This window comes from Heterocephalus glaber, unplaced genomic scaffold (genome assembly GCF_053883595.1).
Source record: "Heterocephalus glaber isolate CG9 unplaced genomic scaffold, H.glaber_assembly_v1.0 deba00001531, whole genome shotgun sequence".
Classification (NCBI taxonomy): Eukaryota; Metazoa; Chordata; class Mammalia; order Rodentia; family Bathyergidae; genus Heterocephalus; species Heterocephalus glaber.
The window spans coordinates 4,825,354-4,847,712 of NW_028258329.1; the positions used below are offsets into that span (position 1 = coordinate 4,825,354).

The 22,359-nt window shown below is 41.2% G+C and overlaps 1 protein-coding gene and 1 pseudogene across 4 annotated transcripts in view; both read right to left on the reverse strand.

Moving 5' to 3' along the window:
* Positions 1–22,359, reverse strand: part of Entrep2 (endosomal transmembrane epsin interactor 2) — a 430,735-nt gene that overhangs the window by 378,926 nt on the left and 29,450 nt on the right. The gene's annotated exons all lie outside the window — the stretch shown is intronic.
* Positions 11,711–11,874, reverse strand: LOC147824845 (U2 spliceosomal RNA; annotated as a pseudogene).

Below are 22,359 nucleotides of genomic sequence, written 5' to 3' on the forward strand. Positions count from 1 at the left end.
AGCATTTCGGAGTCTACATGCAGACCCAGTCCCCAAAAGTCACTCCAAAGAAGTCTTAGATCATTGACAGAGAAGAAAAGAGGCACACACGTCATCCCTTCTTCCTCTTCCTGTTCCGGGTCCTGTGCACACTCGGCCCAGAGTTGGCTGTGTCTTCTCTTCCCGCCAGCTTTCTCCTCCTTACCTACAGTGGCACCTTTTCCACCTGCCTCTGCCAACAATTTAGTCACGACAAGTTCTCTCCTCAAAAAGACAGGCAGGGGAAAGGGGGCCTGCAACCTTGCTAGGTGTAATCCAAAAATATGGTGAATGATCACATTTTTAAAAAATTTATTACAATAAAAGACATCACCATTAATTCCCCTTTATGTCCTCACCCTCAATTCAGACACTTATCCCACCATTCTTGTCACTTTCTGAGGCAGTGCTGGAGGTCCTCTTTCATGAATGTCAATTGCACTATCATTGCTGCCTCTACGTCCTGAATTGATTCAAAACATTTATATCTTTCATGGTCATTTTGACTTTGGGGAAGAACAAAAAATCACATAGTAGCAGATGCAGTAGATGAGGCAGATGAGAATACATCATCATATTTTTATGAGTTTGCTTTCTGGTAGATGGCTCTGGGCACCAGCATTCACTGGATTTTGTAATCATGTTTCATAAAGACATTCACAAAAGAGGACTCCCAGAACTGCCTCAGAAAGTGCCGAGAATGAGGGGATTAGCATGCTCAAAGAGAGGAAGAGTATTCTGAGGGAAAATAATGGCAATCTGTCCTGTACTATAATAAATGGTTTTAATTTAAACATTCGCCTATATATTGACCACAACTCTCTTCCACAAAGGATTCACTCAGTGAACATGTTTTTAATGTCTGCCATCTTTGTCATCAGCCCTCTTAGCATACTTTCAACTTTACCATCAAATTTCAGGGTCATTCGACGGTTCACATTAGAAGCTTTCAACAGCTAGAAAGCGGGCTGGTGGCAAGAACCTAGGACAAGCAGACTCCTGTCTGAGGTCTGGAACTTTAAGGAAAACACAGAGGAAGACCTGGGGCGAGCCAAGCATGGGGGTGGATAACAAAACACAGCCTGAAATACTCCATTTTTAAGTTTTTTTCTGTTTTTAAATTTACTCAATAAATAAAACTTGTTTACAATACATTTATCATGCATTAACATGTTCTGAATATGTAGACAATGAGGAAAGGCTAAATTCAACTAATTAACCTATCACTTCACATACTTATTTTCTGTAGTAAGAACATGATAAATCTATTTTACAATTTTGAAGAATTCAATATATTGTTATTAACTATGGTCATCATCATGTACAACAGATTTCTCGGACCTACACCTAAAAATTTTTAATGCTCCTATTTTTAATTTTTACTCTATATTATAGAGAGAATTTTTGAATTTAATTTCACTGAACTGCAAGCTAAATATTTTTATCAAGAAACATTGCTGGTAAACCAAAAGCTCAAGACATGACCTGTGTTGATCAACCTTCATATACGTTTTAAATATATTCTGCACAGATAAAAATAAAGTTATATAAGGAAGGGCACAGTGCTTTCTAATCTGCAGTAATCGTGGCTGAGACATACCATTAAAAAATTCACTTGATGATTTAGGGATTTATTCAGAATCAAAGGCAGAAAATGTGGCTGTACCTTCCCACTGGCAGACACACAAAAGTGGTGCATCCCACACACTTGTTTTAGGAATTTCAACACCAGCTGTTCAGGTAACTATAGAGAGAAAATGTAGTCACAGTCTAACTTCTGGTCACTGATGTGCCAAATAGCATCAAGTTCTAATCAAAAACTGAAATCTCACTTTGACAAATGGGCGGACCAAATTAAAATTATCTAAACCAATGACTGAAGTAGACATCCACTTTTTAAAAACGGTTTGTATATGAGATACTAGCAAATAAGTATTTACAAAAAGGGAGAGGCTGCCAATAAAATTGATCCCTACTAGATTTAAAGATCGACAAAATCTGAGGTCTGCACAGGTATGAAAGCAATCATCAATCTGAGTACAAATTTCAATACACAAATATACAGCTACAATACACAAATTTCACCAGTGTGTCACAGAACACAAACAAACACATTAAATAGCAAGACACAGATTATAGCCAACATTCTCAACTATCCAACTGAAGACTGGTAAAATGCTTACCACCCAAAGGCAGCAGACCAGCCCATGCTAAAAGCCTCTGTAAGAGGAAGGGGAGATTAACATGCACCAGGCACAGGCGCCGTGCTAGGTATTACACATCAGCTATTGTGTTCAATTCCCCCTGACTCTGATTTCCCGCAGGACAGACTTCTTATCACCCGTCTACAGCTGCAGTGTCTGAGGCCCAGCGACTCACTCCCACTGCCCAGCAAGCCAGTGCCTTCCCAGCCCTAGGATGAGGACTGTGCCTTGTCTATCTACTCTCAAATCCACGGCACGTACAACTTCAGCTCTCCAGAAAATACTCCACTATCTACATTTTCCTTGTTTATAAAACTGAAGCATTTTGGTTACAATAGGGTCATGACCAGAAGGAAGTTCTCTGCATTACACATGTTAATGCTTGCAACTGGGGACAGGAATGATAGTAGCTGGGAACTGAGTGAATAGGACACAGCTGCCGGACTAGACTCAAGGATAAGAAATACCTCTTTGTTTTTCCCTAAGTGAAATACAGTCACGCTTCACTAAGTGACAGAGATGTTCTGAGAATGCACTGAGAAGGCAATTTCATCACTGTGCAAACATCGGAGCATCCTTACACACACCTACATGGTCTAGGTCAAGCACTGAGCATGGCCCTTCATGGCCTATTTGCCATTTCACAGTAAACTTTTCTTTGTATCAATTGAAGAAGCATACTCTAAAGTAACAACAAAAGTACAGTGGAGTAAACACATAGTTATCACCATTACGAAGTATCAGGACTGTTCATAATTGTACGTGCTCTACTTCAATCAAAGCCAGCCCAAGAAGGGAGCCATGAGAGCTGCAGCCTCGATGCTACCATAGAGACGGAGCCACCCAAGCCCTTTGGAGTTCACACCTCATCACAGATCACCCAGGATGCTGGACACGGAGCCACAGGACTTAATGTTTCCCCACGCAGCTGGATTTTGGCTTGCTTTGGTCCCATTCTTTTCTATCCCCCTATTTGTACCTTTTGGACTGGGAATGTTTATCCTGTTCCACTGTGTGTTGGAAGTATTTCGCTTTCGTTCGTTTGTACAGAAGAGATTTTGGACTGGACTTTCCAGCAATGCTGAAACTTTAGAATTTTGAAAACTCTTAGTAATGGACTAAATTGCTTTTACATAATGGGATGTGCATGAGATTTTGGGGGGCCAGGGACAGAACATTATGGCTTGTATCTAGATGTCTGCACAAGGCTTCATGTGCTCATAGGTGGAGCATTTTGGAGGTAGCAAGATCTAGGGTATGTGACACTGGGATTAAGGGTTGCAATAAAGTGGTTTAGCATCGTTCTGGGTATAGACAGTGGAAATCCCAACCTGGATGTGGGTGGCACCAGTCAATAGGCTTATAGCCTGGACGGAAGGTAAAGGGACAGAAAGAAGGCAGGCTTCCTGCTTGCTGCTCACTGCCTTCTGCTGGCCATAGCATGAGCTGTTTCTCCTCTCTGATGCCCCTCTGCCCTGCCACCCTGCCTTGGAGCCAGCCAATTATAGACTGAAACCTCTACAAACTGTGAGCTGAAATAAACCTTTCTTTCCTCATTTAATTTTGGGTGTTGGGTATTTTATCCCAGTAATAAGAAAAGTAACTAAGACAAATTCTATGGGACTGGCAATGCAGTAGGTTTATTTACATCAGCATCCACACAAACACATGAGTAACGCATTGTGCTATGATATTATAATGGCTATGAAGTCACAGGCCATAGGAGTTTTTCAGCTGTATTACAGCCTTATGGGACCACTGTGATAAGCACACATGCATACTACCTCTGACCCAAATGGCATTTTGCAGTGCATACCTGTGCTTCCAAAGCTCCACTTGTCCATCTGGTGAGAAATTACATTTTACCATGAACTACAAGTCCCAGTAGGTTTATGAGGCTCAGAAAATTTGGCAACCATTCCCTCAGAGTTACCACTGAGCCTCTGCTATCCCAGGACCATACTGGATTTTCCAAGAAACTGACTGGGGTGAGGATACTGTCTGAAGGCATCTATGGCATCCTCACCAGGGAACCCTCCCTTCCCACATGAGCCAGTCAGACACCTGTACAAAGCAGAAATATGGTATGCCATCCCAACTGTAGGAGGCCCCACAAACACCAGCAACCAATACTCCATGCTCTCTGTGCTCTGTGAGGGGAAGGAAAAGGGAAAGCCCACACGTGCCTCAGAAACGAGACCACCGCAGACCCAGGCAGGTCCAAATGAGCAACAGAACAGTTCTGGGGTCTGACTTCTCACTTTGATCTCAAGGTTCCCCACAACTCAAGAACTGAATGAGATGGTGCGTTAGGCTGAAGAACCTGCTGTTTCCCTCAGAGCATATATGTGACCCCAAAAAACAGTAGCTTTCTATGTTCCACACAAGACCACACCACTGGGTCATAAAAGCAGGTGTTCCTTAGGAAAAAAAAGGTTGTATGTCTTGTTCTATTTCCCTCGAAAGGCCCATAGGAATGTCTGAGCCAACCAAAGTCCCTCCCCTATAGGCCCCATCCAACTCTCACCATATGGAATCCGTCCCTGAGGCCTTTGAGAAAATGGATGCACACATAACTAAAAGGAGTTCTGTTGGATATTGGGATCAGTCTCCCTATATGTGGCTCATGAATTCCAAAGCCCAAAATGAAAAACTAAATTTCCATATGATAATTACTGTCTTGTACTTATTTTTCCCTTTCTCGGTGCTGAAAAATATTTAAGGCATTTTATTTTGCCACAAATAAAAGGGTTATGTTAGCAATAGGGCAAAAGTAAAAGATGAACAAACACACTTTAATTGTCCACAGATGGCCCAGCTTAGGCACCCAAGTTTGTAAAATACCTATAATCTCTTTCATTGAGGGGAATGCCAAGTCAGTAACAGTAAAAAAATCTGCAAAATTCTTCTAAGCATATGAGTAAGAGATGAGTTAAGGCTCTGGTGTTCTCAGCCCAATAGAAAAGCCCTATACAATATGTGGGGAGCACATCACCATGTCAGAGAGCACAGCCTTGGTTCTACCTCCATAGTCATAAATTCTGAGGCATAGTTAGCACCCTATGGCTGGACATTCACTGCCTTCTACCCTAAGCGGGGTAAATGACTGGCCCCAAACACCCTAACCCATTTCCCAGAAGAAATACTGCCTGCCACCAGTCCATATTCCAACCCTCTCGGGCACCAGGTTTTTACTCCTAAGCAACAGAATCCAAGTTGGCTGAGCAAAGTGGAAAATGGAATTTGTCTGAGGAATGCTGGAAAGCTTACAGAATCCCTAGGAGGGCGACAGGAAAACCTGAAGGCTGCATAGCCAAGAGCAATGCCCCAGATCCTGGCCAGAGCCTGCAGAACCCCTCAGTGCTGCCAGCTCCGAGCAGCAGTCCAGAATATGACGCTGCAGAGCAGGACCCTGAGTCGGGCCAAGGGACTGACCCACAGCCTCTCAACTCCCTGTACCCCACCTTACTGATACTCCAGCCTTCCTGAGACCCTTCCCCACCATCTCCCACTTTAGAAGAAAGTAAACCTTAAGAAGAGTCCGGCAGAGGACATCCAAGCACAGACCTGTCAGCTCTGTATTGCCCAACCTGGCTCGGTAAATTGTTCCTGGGCAAAACCAAAGAGAAAGGGTTAGCTGGCATGTTCGTGGGAGAAACCAAGTCAAGAAAACAGAATGTATGTCTCCCGTGATGACGATACACCCGTCTTAATATAGACAGGTGAGCGTGCAGGGAGAGGAGACTCCAGCACTTGCTGACCATCCATAAGGCCTCACCATCATGACAGTGACTGACAACTTTCCCGTCGTCCTCAAGCACTTCGGATGCCACCTACCCAGTGATGTGATACCATGACACACTGCATGGGGAGCTCTCTTATGTGGCATAATCTGAGGACTGTCACCTCCAACTTGGTGCCACACAGATGACACCACTGGGATTCTTAAGAGCATTCTCTAAACATGGGCATAAAAAAGCTCCCGTTAAAATAGAAGCAGACAAGTTAGTCCTATCGCCTTAAATAGTTATCCTAGATGGTGCTTTAGAGACTAGGAGACTAGAAACAGAATCTGTCCATGGCGATGAGGAAATTATTTTTAAAAATAACAAGACCCATTAAAAGAATCCAGCTGGCATCTTAGAGTAGCAGAACCGGAGCCATTCTCTGTCACTGATTCAGCTCTGGGCCTGATGGTCACAAAGCACCAGGTACTCAGAGTTCTGAATACCCGCACTGGCCGGAAGACGTCCCTCCTGTCTATGGCAGCTGGTCGGACATAAGGTGAATGCTTAATAAAAGCCTCCACAAGCTGAGAAAGCCCACCAGACCCACCCGGAGACCCGGATAACGGGCCCAGAGCACCATCTGCGGGGACTGGGGTGCGTTTCACCCATTCATCCTCCTGTGCTCTATAAACCTGTGCTGAGCACCTGCCATGAGCCAAGCAGGATCTTAGCGGTGAGGAGGATGTACCCACCCAGGTGCGGGAAGAAATTTAATCTCAGACAGAGAGGAGGGCTTGACAGCAGATTAAGCACAGAGAGAAGTCAGAGCAGAAAAGGAGGAATGGGGCAGGGAGGGGTCCTCCACCAAAAGCAGCGCGGGCCAAAAGCAGAGCGGGAGAGCCTGCCCTGAAAGCAACCCATGAGGAGACCTCAGGCATAAAGGGGTGATAAAGACTAGGAGTCCAGCTTACAAGAACAGGCACCTTAGTCTTAGAAAAGAGGGCTGAAAATTTTCCTGGTAGAGGGAAGCAGCAGCACAGATATGTACAACAGGAGGGAAAAAGAAGAGTGCAGAGGACCAGGAGAAGTCCCTGTGGCTGGGCACCGAGCCCACAGGAGGCCCTGGGACGGGTCTGCCAGGCAGGAAGGGAAGTAAGAAGTAAGGGAAGGGCTGTAAGCTGTGGGCGCACAGAATCAGAATGACTACACAAAGGTGAAGGCAAAATAGGTCTCCAGAAAAAAATCCCCTCTCTTATCCTGGTCTAAATCAGGCGGCTGTCTTGTTTTGGCCTGAATGGGTGAGCTTTGCTATAGTCTAGTAATATGCCTAACTTCTTGCTTTTGAAAGACGTATTATTCCATAATCACTTTTATATCATTAATGTTTTTAATTTTTAAATTGCAGTAAAATATACATGAAACATACCACCCATACATTTTTAGTATGTAGTTCAGTGGCAGCAAGTACATCCACGCTGCTGGAAGCCATCACTGCCAGCCACCTCCAGAACTTTCTCCATCACTGCAAGCCAAAACTCTGTGCCCACTAAACACTACCTTTCCATTCCTCCCTGGCCCAGACCCTGGCAACCTCCTCTCTAATTTCTGTTTATATCCATCTGACTACTCTAGCAACTTTCTAAAAATTAAGCAAATTTTGACCTTTTGTGGCTGGCTTATCTCCCTTGGCATAACATCCTCCAGGTTCATGTGCCTGGTGGCATGTCTGCAAATCTCCTTCCTAGACTAAGAAACAGTCTCTTTATGGCTATGCAGCTCTGTGCTTATTCATTTGTTGATGGGCACTCAGCTTGCTTCCACCTTTTGGTTACTGTGAATAATGCTGCTAAAAATGAGTGTGCAAATACCTCTTCATGTCCTTGCTTTCAATTCTTTTGGATCTGTAACTCCTTGCTTTAAATGATATTCTCTACCCATCAGTTACATGTGACCCCCAGCAGTTCAGAGCAGGCTGGCAAATCGCAGCTGTGTCCATTAACACTGACTTCAAGCCAGAGGACTCCACCTATGCCTGGGAACAGCGACACAGACACCCGCTCCCAGGACATATACCACCAACAGGGCCTTACCTCCATCCCAACCCACAGCAGAATCTGGTCTCGGGAACTTCATGGGGACAGTTGCCTTTCAAAATTAGCTAATGGAGTTAGAATGTCATATTCGATCTGGGGGAGAATTTAAAATTTACTTTCAGAAACCAATTACATATCTCGGGCAAAACAATAAAAAATTCCTCCAAAAAGCTTTTCAAACACAACCTGTCTGTAAAGCTCACAGTGAAGGTCATCAATAAGGTCACTTTGTTCTATTACCAAAGTAGCCTCAAATTTTCTACTCTCTTTTTTTGATTTATTTTTTACTCCTATTCAGATTGCCTATAAATGATAGTGTAGAATTAGACCTATTTACAAAGTACATTCTGTTAAACATAATTGCATTCTAAATCTTTACATTTTACTTTATATTCATTTCATATAAATTTATATTTATATTTACGAAATATATTTTACTAAAAATGATGTTTAGCCAGGTATGGTGACTCGTGCCTGCAGTCCCAGCTATTCTGGAGGTCAAGGCAGGAAGATCATTTGAATCCAGGAGCTCAAGGATGGCCCAGGCAACAAAAATATTCTGTTAATTTTATTCTGCACATTTAAACAGGGAAAACTACTATATGGACCTTTAAGGAACTTAACAATCTTTTTAAATATGGTAATAATGCAGGAGAAAGAAATGAAAAGTTTTAATGCTAAGAACATCCTCCAAGCCAGATAGATAGATGACAGACAGAGTAGGCTATGACTACATCCATGGCACTTAGAGCAAAATAATTCAATCAGTGGTCAAATTGACAGGGGTAGAAGGTAGAATGTTGGTTGCTAGGGGACGATGCGGGAGGAACCAGGCGTTCCTGTCTAATGAGTACAGGGTTTCCGTTTTGCAAAATAACAAAGTTCTGAAGATGGACGGTAGTAATAGTTGCACAATAATGTGAGTGTGCTTACTATTAAATTATACACTATAAAACAGTAAAGATGTGAAATTTATGTGTATTTTACCATAATTAATTTTGTTTTCTGTGTGGCATATATACACAACGGAGCATTTATTACACAGCTATAAACAAGAACAAATTATGCAATTTGCAGGAAAATGGATAGAACTAGTGATGCTAAGTGAAATAAGCCAGACTCAGACAAGTATTGCATGCTTCCCCTAATAGGTGGAACCTTAAAAAAACCCATAAAAGTAGAAGGGAGACAAGTAAACAAAAGGAAGGGAATTTGGGGAAGGGAGGGGAGAGAACGTGAGGGAGAATGGTGGGGGATCGGTACGATCGAAATACATGCAGGTATGAAAATACCACAGTTAAACCCAATAGTTTGCAAAATTAAGATGCACTAATAAAAATACATTAAATTCTCTCCTTAAATTTTCAAATACAAAATGTCACATTACTTAAATAGGTCACCTAGGCCAAAACAGTTGCTGTTGGCAAGAGGAAACTGCTCCAGAACTGGCCGTGGGGGGGCAAGACCTTCCCGATGCCCCAGCAAACCAACAGGAGAGACCTTGTGCCGGAGAAGTGTGACATCTGTCTCAGAGCAGGCCTGTGCAGCACCCACTTCAGCTGTGGATTTCCTTGCGTCTAACACCAACATTTCCTCACATGTTAACACTTCTGATGTTGAGGTGCCTCATGCAAGCAATGTCAAAAGAAATCTGCTATCTGCCAAGCAGAGGAGCAGGCTGAGAAACGGCTGTGACTGGCTATGCACGCATACACTTAGGCAGGCACAGAAGGTCCCCAGTGGCACAGCCCGCAGGGCAGTAACGCAGGGCACTACTGCACAGTTGCATTTGAACTTAAATTTGGATACGTAACAACCTCACCAAATGTCTTCAAGAAGATTACATCATGATATACAACTAAGACTAAACATTATTGTGTGGGCAGAACGTTGCCTTTAAAACAGCTAAGTCTGACAATTAAAATAAGCAGACACTGCCAAATTTTCTGTGCAGATCATAAAATGTTCAAATTTGTGACAGGTTGATGAGATTGACTGATGCACTGAAAGGACCATTACTGAACATTTTCTACCCTCAGTTACAAATGGCTTTCCAGAAGAGCTGCTTAATTTCCACAAATACATAATGCAAGTATGGAAAAAGTGAATTCTGAGATTAACCAAAAAGGAAATGCGGGCAGCTAGTAATTTTCAATTTGCCTTAAAATTACTCTGTCACTGCTAAAAGGCCACAAGAGATCAAGAATATGAGCACAGAATATGAAAAGTATTAAAGCTGCCCTTAAGTTATTGATAGACAACAGAGATAACTGAAAAAATTATACTATGAATGAGAAGAAAGCTTAATGATCAAGTTGTGTGACATTAAAGAACATAAAAGTGTGAAGTACGGAGACAAATGCAGCTACTATTGATTAGATAATTTGTGGGCACTATATCTATTATACTATTTCTTTTTTCTGAATAGTGCTGTATAGCAGAAGGTGGCCTTTATACTAGAAGGTACCTCTGAGGTCTTAGGGCTGCAGGGACCTAGTATGTGATGAACAACATCACTTTTGCCTCAGTGAAAGACAGTTACAGAAGGCCATCCTGTCTCTCAATTTTTATTATGAACCCAACACAACCTCTTCAGAAGTCCTTCCTTATCCACAGGGAATACTACCAAGACCTCCACAGAGTGGATGCCTGAAACCACCATTAGTACTGAGCCCGATATGTACTGAGTTTTCCCCATATATACACATCTATGATAAAATTTAATTTATAAATTAAGCACAATAAGATATTAACAACAATCAATAAAATAGAACAATTAAAACACACAATATTATGTAATAAAATTTATGTGGATATAGTCTCTATATATGTATGTATAGTCTCTCTCTCTCTCTATATATATATATATAATATATATACATATATATATATGTGTCTGTACTACACTCTCCCTTCTTGTGATAATGTGAGATACTACAGTGCATGTGTGATAAGATGAAATAAGGTGAACCATACATGCTCTGTGACATGTACCATAGAGCCATGCTATCTACCTCAACAATGAAATTTAGGAGCCTTCTGATATGACACATTGTGGGATCACTTTATACTAGAAATTCTAAATAAAAGACTGAAACTGTACCAAAACTGACAATTCTAATACCCAAGGGGAAGCCCTACCTCGCAACACTGCAAAAGCAGAGGGAGCATCTTCTCTATGTGAACATCTTCTTAAGATGAACATGCTACAGTGATGGAAAATGGTAGAAAGAACCAGGGAACACAAAATCTCCAATGAAAACCACTGGAAAGTGAAGGGGTCCCCTAGAGGAACACAGTGAAACTGTAGGGTTTCTGCAGAATCAAAATTACAAAACAAAACTACTGGGTGTAGAAACCTATTGGGAAGGACAGAAATAATAGAGGCCAAAGAAAGAAATGGGCCAGGTACAATCTGAAGACCAGAGAAGAGAAAGTGCTTCTCAAAAGGCATATGACCAAAGGAATTATCACTTTGTGGAAACAACAGAAGAATGGTGATGCAGCTAGGAAACTAGAAATATATATATATAATAAATATTTATATATATATAAATATAATGAAATTGGAAGATGGAAAAGCAGGAAAGTTTAACAATAAAAAGCAATGCAGGAGCCAGGCATGATAGCATATGCCTGTAATGCCAGTTCTCTGGGATGCTGAAGCAGGAGGATCACAAGTTTGAGCCCAATCTGTGCAACTTAGTGACTTAGCAAAATCTCATCTCAAAATAAATAAATAAATAATGATTATGATTATGATTATTATAGGGCTGTGGGAATACAGTTCAGATACTACACTTGATCTTAGCTAAAAGGCCGAGAAGTGATGGGGATATAGTTCAGTATGAAGACTGTGAGTTCAATTCCAGTACCACAAAAGGAAAAAATTTGCAGAAAGGGATAAAGAACATTCAAGAGAAAAGGAAAAAAGGTAAAGAGGGTCCAATGTAGGTATAATACGAATTCTGAGATACCTGAAACAGAACAATAACTAAAAACTATAATACACTCAATCATTTTCGATGTTGAAAAAGAAAACATATTGGCCCAATTTTTTAAAATAAGCAAATGACCTGAACAGACATTTTTCAAAAGAAGATACACAAATGGTCATATAAAAATAGATCATACACAAATAGGGATAGAAAAAGATGTCCAACATCATTAATCACCATGGAAATGCAGATTAAAACCACAATGAGATACTAATATCAGGATGGCCACTATAAAAATAAGCAAAAAAAAAAAAAAGTGTTGGGAGGATCAACTGAAATCCTTATGCAGGGATATTAAATGACTTAACCACCATGTAAAATTCTATCTCTGCTCCTCAAAAGAAATTAAAAATAGAACTGCCATAAGATCCAGCAATTCTTCCTCTGGACATATATCTAAAAGAATGGAAATTGGCATCTCAAAGAGACATTAGCACTGCCATGTTTACAACAGCATTATTCACAATATCCAACAGGTAAAGCAATCCAAGTATTCTTTGTCAGATGAATGATCAAACAAAATGTGCTTATTAATACAATGGAATATTGTGGCATCTTTTAAAAAGAAGTAAATTCTGACATATGCTACAACATGGATGAACCTTGAGGGCATTATGTTAAATAAAATAAGCCAGGCACAAAAAAGACTGAGACTACACAATTCCATTTATATGTGGTACATAAGGCACCCAAATTCATAGAAATAGAAATAGAATGATGATGATCAGGCACTAAGGTGCAGCGGAAATGGGGAATTTCTTAATGGGGATAGAGTTTCAGTTTTGTAAGATGAAAAGTTCTGGGGATTGGGTGAATACAAATGAACACAATTAACAATATTGAACTGTACACTTAAGATGGTGGGGGTAAATTTTACATTTATTACAACTTTTTTTTTTGGTACTGGGGATCAAACTCGGGTCCTTGCACTTGTGACGCAGGTGGTGGAACCACTGAGCTCAATCCCCGGCCCAACCACAATTTTTAAAAATTAAATTAAGCTACAGAGTGAAAGAATATATTACATACCTAAAAAAATTTTACCTTACCAAGATACATCATGTAAAGGTTCAACATCCCAATGATGAATGTAACTGTATTGTATACCTAAAATGTACCAATAAACTTAATGAAAAAAATTTTACCTGCAGAACACCCATATCAAGATATATTTACTAAAGTTATTATAGAAGAATGGATAATGAAGCTCCAAAAGCCAAAGAAGGGATTTCCAACATTATTTGTTATGCTTCAGTTCTTTGAGAGGAAAACAACTGTACTTTGAACCAAATTAAAAAATTATATTTTTCATTTTAAGAAGTAGATAAATAGGTATTTGCTACATTGCCCTCCATTCGTGCCTACATCCTTGAAATTGTGATTGGTGTATGCACACATATAACAACTGTGTTATAAGCTCCTGGTCCTGTGACTGATAAACTCAGAAATGACCACTGTTAGCAGGGCCATCTTGAATCAGAAGTTTAATGTCACCTCATCCCAATTTTTCAGCTTCTCCTCTGACACTGGCATCAGTTTCATCCTTGGGCTCCACACAGAGTCCCCTGGGTCTTCTCTTAATCATGATTAAATCCCTACGGAAATCCCAGCTTAGATCTTCACACCGAAGGAAGCAAGAGCATTTCTTCTTGAAACTTTCCAGAATCCGTAACATTGACTGACACTGGGTCTTAAGCTCATTCCTGAAACAACGGCTCTGCAAGAGAGTTGGATTCAACGACTAATTTATCCAACCAGGAGCCACCTACGGAGCTAGGTACAGTCAATTCTAAGGATGAAAAAGGGACATTGAGCTTAACAAAGGAAAAACAGACTCTGAGAGGCACCAACAACATCTGTGACAAAAACCATAGTTCTAGTGGGTGTTTCTCTCCCTCACAGACACTGTCCATCTACTGAGCACCCTGGAACCCTCAAGGTGGGAAGAGACACACCTGATATGGCTAAAAGGCCATATCTAGGCCCTTGGTCTGCAAGATATATATGTAACCTTCATCTAAAAAGGTCCTTTAGAGAGAACAACTTTTATAACACTCATCTCAGGAACATAAAATGAATTATAAATAATCACTGTTACTTTCTCTTAAGATTTGCAAAGAAGAGAGAGGAGCTGCATGAGCTCAAGGGGTTCCACCAGTCTTCCTATTCCATCAGTGAGTGCATGCAGATCCTGGGGAGCAGCTGTGTGGCCCAGACCAGTGCGGCTGCAGGCAGATCCCAGTCGGGGCCCACCCTGACCCCAGAGGCACCCATGCACCCACGCAGGCCTGGGGTCCGCCCAGAGAGGAGCTGCACTGGCACACAGGCTTCAGCCAGAGGCCCTCCATACCACTGGCCACAGCCAGAGACCCACCTGAAGAAGAGTTGTACAGGCACACAAGCACTACCCAGAGGCTTGCCTGATACCATTGATAAGTACGTGGAGACCCTAGCCACAGCCTGTGCAGACAACAGGAACTGGGGTGCACAGCCCCCAACCAAAGGCCATCCCAGACAACTGCTACACAGGGGCCCCAATGAGAGGCATGCCTAGATACCATCCCAAGTGCCCACAGGCCACAGCCAGAAGCCTTCCCAGACAACAGGTCAGCTCAGGGACCCAGAAGGTCACCACTCTGAACCCAGGAATTGGTGTACTGGTGAGCAGCAGAATAAAGGCCGCTCGGTGGCTTGCTGAGAATTCAACATCATTGGGTAGGCAAAAAGTCACCTCAACAAAGACACAGCAGGCTGCATCTGTTGAAATGAGAAGACATGTAAATAAATCTCAAAACCAGACTTCCAGATCACCTAAGGCAACCTCAAAGGGCAACGAGAAGGAACAATCTGATACTCAACCACTTGGACTTCCTGAACTAGAAACGAAAGAGGATCTGGAAAAAATGAAATCAGAAATAATTTCTCACATAACAGCAGAGATTGTGCCCATAGTGCAAGACATGATTAATAAATCTAGAGAGGACACAGATAAAAAAAATAGAGGAGCTGAGGAACATGATGGAATCCCAACATAGGAAACAAATGGAATTCATAAAACAGATGCAAACAGATTTCCAGGAGATTAAAATCTCCATTGAAAGTCTATGCAGCAGAATGAGTGAATGTGAGGGCAGAATTTCAGATATAGAAGATAAGATTGCAATTAATGACCAGGAAAAGAAAAATTTCTTTAAACTAGTAAGGGACCATGAGAAATCAATCCAGCAGCTGCTAGATGATGCAAAGAAGAATAACATCAGACTGACTGGAGTCAAGGAAGAAACAGGAGAGAGTACAGATGACATAAAAAAACTGTTCACAGAGGTGATGGCAGAAAACATTCCAAGCAGGGGAAAAGAACTTGACATACAGATAAGTGAGGCATATAAGACTCCAACTAGCCATGATCAAAAAAAATCTACACATAGGCACATCATTGTTAAGATTCCAGAACCCAACAGAAGAACAAAGTTCTACAAGCAGTTAGAGAAAAGAAACAAATCACATACAAAGGAAAGCCCATCAGAATCACAGCAGACTTCTCAACGCAAACCCTCAAGGCAAGAAGAGGTTGGAGTGATGTATTTCAAGCCCTAAAGGAGTACAACGTCCAGCCCAGGTTGATGTACCCTACAAAACTATCTTTCAAAATTGATGGAGAAATAAGATACTTTCATGACAAAGAGCACCTTAGGAACTTAATGAATACCAAACCAGCACTCCAAAAAAATTTTAGACAGTATCCTTGGAAAAGACAATGATGATCACAACCCCAGGAAGTCCAGCAGAATGAATTCACCAGGCACAACAAGAAATTAAAAGCAAAGGGGGAGAATCTATAATGAAAAGAAAAAGTCATGGCAATGATAAGTCAATATGTATCAGTTATAACCATCAATGTTAATGGCCTCAACTCACCAATCAAAAGAAATAGGCTGAAAGAATGGGTCAAGAAGCAAGATCCAACAATATGCTGCATAAAAGAAACACACTTAATTCAAAAAGAAACTCATAGACTGAAAGTTAAAGGAAAAAAGATAGGAAACGAAGAAGTCAAATTGCCATTATTTGCAGATGACATGATACTCTATATAGAAGACCCCAAGAGCTCCACCAAAAGTCTTCTAGACTTAATAACCAAATTCAGTAAAGTAGCTGGATACAAGGTCAACACATAAAAATCAAGAGCTTTTCTGTACACAGAAAAAAGATTCACTGAGAGAGAAACAGGGCAATCCATTCCTTTCAAAATAGCATCCAAAAAATTGAAATACCTATGAATCAACCTAACAAAAGAAATCAAAGACCTCTTCTCTGAAAACTACAGCACTCTGAAAAGAGAGATTCAAGATGATACCAGAAAATGGAAAGATATCCCTTGCTCTTGGGCAGGTAGGAAGAATCAACATAGTGGAAATGGCCATAATTCCAAAACTGCTACATAGATTCAATGCAATCCCAATTGAAATCCCAGCAGCATATTTCACGGACCTAGAGAAAACATTCCAAAAATTCATTTGAAACAAGAAGAGACCTGGAATAGCAAAAGCAATTCTAGGTAACAGAGACATGGCAGGGAGTATCACAACCTCCAACTTGAAATGATACTACAAAGCTACTGTGATAAAAACATCATGGTAATGGCAAAGAAACAGATCTGAGGACCAGTGGAACAGATTAGAAGATACAGAAAAAACTCTAAACATACTCAGCCACCTCAGCTTTGACAAAGGAGCCAACCACTGTCATTGGAGGAAAGATAGCCTCTTTAATAAATGGGGCTGGAGAAATTGGGTTTCAACTTGCCAAAGATTAAAACTAGACCTATATCTGTCACCATGCACTAAACTAAATTTGAAATGGATTAAAGATCTAAATATTAAAACAGAAACGCTGAATTGTCTGGAAGAGAGGTTAGGTAGAACTCTTGAAGCCACTGGTGTAGGAAAAGATTTTATGAACAAAACCTCAGTTGCTCATGAACTAGCACAAACAATCAATAACTGGGATCTCTTCTTACTAAAAAGCTTCTGCTCGGCAAGAAGAACCACCAGCAGTGTGAAGAGGCAACCCATAGTAAATGCCAAATTTAAAGACCCAATTCAAAAGACAGGCATCTGAAATGAACAGACATTTCTCAAACAAAGTAGTAGAAATAGCAAATAAACATATGAAAAGATGTTCAACATCACTGGTTATTTGAGAGATACAAATGAAAACAACGCTGAGATTCCACCTCACTCCAAAAAAAATGGCTGCTAGCATGAAATCAACCTATAACAAATGTTGGTGGGGGGCCAGGGATTTAGCTCAGTGGTTTCACTGCCTGCTGTGCAAGCGCAAGGACCCGAGTTCAATCCTCGGTACCAAAAAAAAAAAAAAAAAAAAAAATGCTGGTGGGGCTGTGGGGAAAGAAGAACCCTACTCCACTGCTGGTGGGAGTGTCGACTGGTACGACCACTGTGGAAATCAGTATGGAGATATCTCAAAGAACTAGGACTGGAAGTCCCATTTGACCCAGCTATTCCCCTACTGGATATCTTCCCCAAAGAATTAAAAGAATCATACCACAGTGATACATGTGCACCCATGTTCATAGCAGCACAATTTGTGATAGCCAAAACTTGGAAACAGCCCAAATGCCCATCAACTGGAGACTGGATAAAGAAAATATGGTTTTTTTATAAAATGGAGTACTACTCAGCCATGAAAAATGAGAAACTAGAGACATTTATAGCTAAATGGATGCACACTGAGACGATACTCAAGCGAAATAAAAAGGACACACATGTGTAAATACCGAATAGTTTCTCTAGTGTGAGAAACTGAAAGTGAAAATAAGGACTAAAAGTTACAATAGATAATGTGAAATAGGAAGAAAAGGGGCAAATGGGAAGGGGAAGTGGGAGGGCTAGGGGAAAGGAAAGAAGGGAATGGAATTAATATGAGAAAATGAAAAAAAGGAAACAAAGTCTCTGTAAATAGGGAGGGATGGAGGGGTTTTAGGGAGGGCAGGGGAAGGGGGAAAAATAAGAACCAAGGTGGACTGTGTAAAGGTGCAAATTTCCAATGATGAATGTCATTATATTGTATACCTTAAATGTACCAATAAAATTAATTTTAAAAAGATTTGCAAAGAGAATAGTAAGGGAAGCAAATGCACCATTGAAATAGAAGGGACAGTGAGTGAACAAGTCCTACCAAAGATGACAGAGGAGCCAGAGAGTTCCTCTGGGTGCTCACTCACTAAATGCTCATTTATTCCATTTACTGAAAAAGGAACTACTGTAAATAATTTAGCTCTCTTAGAGAAGGACCTTCCCCATAATTCATCCTAATGTTATCTTATCGTGATGTTCTTAAGTCTGACAGCTACCAAAGCAAATAAAAATTCTCATGTTCTAAAGCCTAAGAAAAATCATTAATAAATTCATGTGAATTGAAACTTTCTTCTGTTCTTGCCATAAATTAACTTTTTTTAATAAAGCTAAAACTCTAAAGAATTTCCAGGACTTTAAAACCACTGGAATATAAGCATACTCTAATTGAAAATAAAGTTCATAACCAAAAGTTAACCCACGAAACGTGATGTGTCTTTGTGTCCATTTATTTTTCTCCAAGGCCTAATTGATAATCAGTTCGATCTTTCATTCATGCACCAAACATGTACACTAAGTGCCTTACCTATGCCAGAAGGTATCTGAATCACTACCCTTCTGGAACTCCTCTTCTACAAAAGAGGAACCAGAGGTTAAAGAGAGTAAGTGATGGTCCCAGTCACAGAGCTAATAAGTGGAATTCATGGGAGGGGTCAGGTGTCTTCAGTTCCAGCCTGATGCCCCCCTATCTTGCCTGCGTTGGCCACAGCTGGCCTCCCATGCACTTAACAGCAGACAACATGAGTGTAGTAAAAATCTGTGTCAAATCTGTGGCCAGTATGATCTGAACACCCTTCTTATATCTGGAGGACTTCACAAATGACAAATTCCTCCCCCTCCCAGAGAAATAAGAGCCCAGCTAGCTCTCCTTGTAGCTAGGGCTCATGTAGATCACTTGGCCTTGCCAGTCAGGTGAGCAGGGTAGAACCTAGGCAGAAGTTGGGGAAGGCAGCTATTTTTCCAAAGTAGCAGTGGCAGAGCTTCTAGCATTTACTCCTGCTGTAGTTTAGATATAGAATGTCCTCCAAAGACTCATGTACTAAAGGCTTGGTGACTGTCTCCAAGTGATGGTGATGGTGAAGTCTTTGGGAGGTGGGACCTAGTGGAAGGCAATTAGGTCATTGGTACCATAGTCCCTTTCTCTCTCTCTTTGCTTCCTGGCCACCATGACGTGAACAGTCTTCCTCACCCACACGTTCCTACCATGATATACTGAACTTCCAAAGGCCCAAAGCAACAGAGCCAAGCATCCACGAACTGACACCTCTAATACCATGAGCCAAAGTGAACCTTTTCCCGTATAAGCTGCTACATCTCAGGTGTCTGAGTAACAGAAAGCCAACACATATCCCCAGCAAGCCAATGCATCTGTCCTGATGGATGCAGAACTGTCTCCACTTGTCATTGCTCAGTGCTGAGGTTTGGGCATTGATTCTGACACAAATCCCATGCCATGGGCTAAAATGGACTTATTTTCATCTAACAACTCTTGACTTGTGTACTTTATTATTACACATTATTGCTCAGTATTTATGTCTAGAAGCTACACTCACAACAAAAGCAGCCTCTGCTTACAGCACCATTATACCTAAGATACAAGTTTTCACCTGCCCATCCAAGTCATGAAAAGAAACATTTCTTTTCTATTAAAAAGAAAACAAAGGGATGGATGATTGCATTTTTAGTGATACACAGTAAATAATCAAACATGTACTTATTTTAAGGGGGGGGAGACATGAGAGTATAACTCATTGGTAGAGAGCTTGCCTAGCATGTCTGGGTTCAACCCTCAACATCACACACCCCCAAAAAATGATTAAGAGGATGGCAAAGTGAAACCCAATATCAAATATACCTTTGCCAAAATCTAACAATAAAGGAAAGCTGGTTCCAAGCCTGTGCACTGCACACCAGGTCCTCAGGGCTCCAGGAAAACAGAAAGCAAGGAAGAAGCAAGTAAATGAAACCTTGAACAATGTCACTAAGGGCTCCCCACTTAGTGGCAGAAGGGAGCAGCTGAAGGCGGCCTCCAGGGAATACAGAGAATGTCTCCCAGCCCCTCAATGTCATCCCAGAGATGGGAAATGCTGGGACTCCCTGCTGGGACGAAAGCAAGCACCTCCTTCCTGGTGTTACAGATGGTAAATGCTTCAACACGATTCTGTCAAGGTCATTGTTTTCTTAATTGGGGAGCAGAAAGTACAAAATAGGAAAATGTTCAGAAGCGTTCATTTCCTCATCTTTCTTGGAGGGGAACAGTTACTAAGATTTGGCCTAAAATTTAAAAACCTAGTGCTATAGAATTTGGATTTTAAATGTCCCCAAAGAGCCACATGTTGAACACTCGGCCCCAGCTTGATGCGATTGGAAGAGAATCATTAAGAGATGAGTCCTAGTGGGAGTGTTCAGTCCTGAGGAAGGGCCGCAAAGGGGATAATGAGGTGGTGGTTCTCTCTTCCACGAAGCTTCCTCCTGCACACTCCTCCACCAAGATGCACTACATGGCCACAGGCCCAAAACCAATGAGGATAACGGGCCACGGACTGAAATCTCTGGCACTGTGAGTCAAAATCAACTCTTTTTCCTTGTAAGTGATCTCAGGGGTTTTGTTGCAATAATGAAAAGCGGACTAACACTTCTAGGGAACTAACATTAGGGACTAACATTTCTAGGGAAATAGTGTTGAGCTTGTTAGTATTTAAAGTGAAAATGTGGCCACCAACAAAACAAAATTCTGGAGATAGAAAGGGAAAATATGATCATTTTTCATAGCAAGTTCACAACAGATACAATTTGAGAATTAGTAATCCAAGCAATAGAAGATTATTCATAACAAATATACAGAATTATAAAAGTAATCACTGAAATAACAAAAATATATTCTACCATCCAAAGCACCAGAAAAAAATAACACAAGCACACACCAAAACAGAAAAAAGAGACAGAGAGAGGAAAAAAGTCAATAAAAAAGACAATTTAGATGATGCATAAGGTAACAGAATTCAGGCCCTAAACATCTGTGACAACAATGAATGCAAGTGAAATAAACTATTATTATTGGCAAATGAGGTTACAGGACTGAAAGGCACAGGATAGTTAAACATTTTAAACTATTGAGAAGAATTAAGAGTATTTAGCAAGTTGGCTATTTATAAGATTTGAAAGAATCTTTTTTCATATAAACAAAGCCAGTTAGAAAACACTGTTTGAAAAAGATTCCATTTCCAATAACTCCTGAAAAGACTGGTAAAACTAGACATCCCCTTCCCCACATCTGGGCAGGAAGAGATGGAAAATTCTTGAAGCATGGGGCATGTTAGGGTTGGGATGAGGGTTGTCCCCCAAGGGTTTGTGTTCTGAAAGCTTAGTTCCCAGGCAGGAGGCAAAGTCAAGAGAGGCTAGGTCCTTTCAGAGGTGAGGCCCAGTGAGAGACTGTTAGGTCACGGGGGTCATCTGGTCACCGCCCTCAGCAGGGACTAAGGCAGTTCTCACGGGTCCTAGTTAGTTCTCATGAGAAGGTTCTTTAAAAAGAGCAAGACCAACCCTTCCCACTGTGTCTTCTTGTCTTGCCATGTGATCTCACCCTCCCATGTCACATGATGCGATGCAGCTAGGAGGGCCCTCACCAGAACCAACGACAGGCTGTTTGGATTTTCCACCTCCACATCTGTGAGCTAAATGAACATCTTTTCTTTATATATCACCCACCCTCAGGTATTTCATGGTAGCAATCCAAAACAGACTAACAAGGAATTAAATGAAAATAACATTTTTCCAGGAAGGATCAGGGCTGTAGTTATTAACTTTCCCTAGATTAATTCACAAATTCACTGCAAACCAATTAAAGTACCAAGGGGATTGGGGACTTACTTGGGAATTTAGCAAAGTGATCTAATAGCATTCTAAAAACTATAAACATGTTGCTGATCAAAATCCTGAATCTCCTCCAGGAGAATGGGGAGAGTAGCTGGTCCTTCATCCAAACTAGTCCTTTTCTGGATCTTGAGACCAGTGCCAAAGCCAATGCTTTCACGGCATGGAGAAATGGAAAGGTAGAGGGGCTCGTCCTTCTGAGATGAGTTTACAGGTATTAAAACCAAGGGGAGCGGGATGGTAGATGGCGCTGAAGTAGCAGTAGCACAAGTCTTCATCCTTATGCT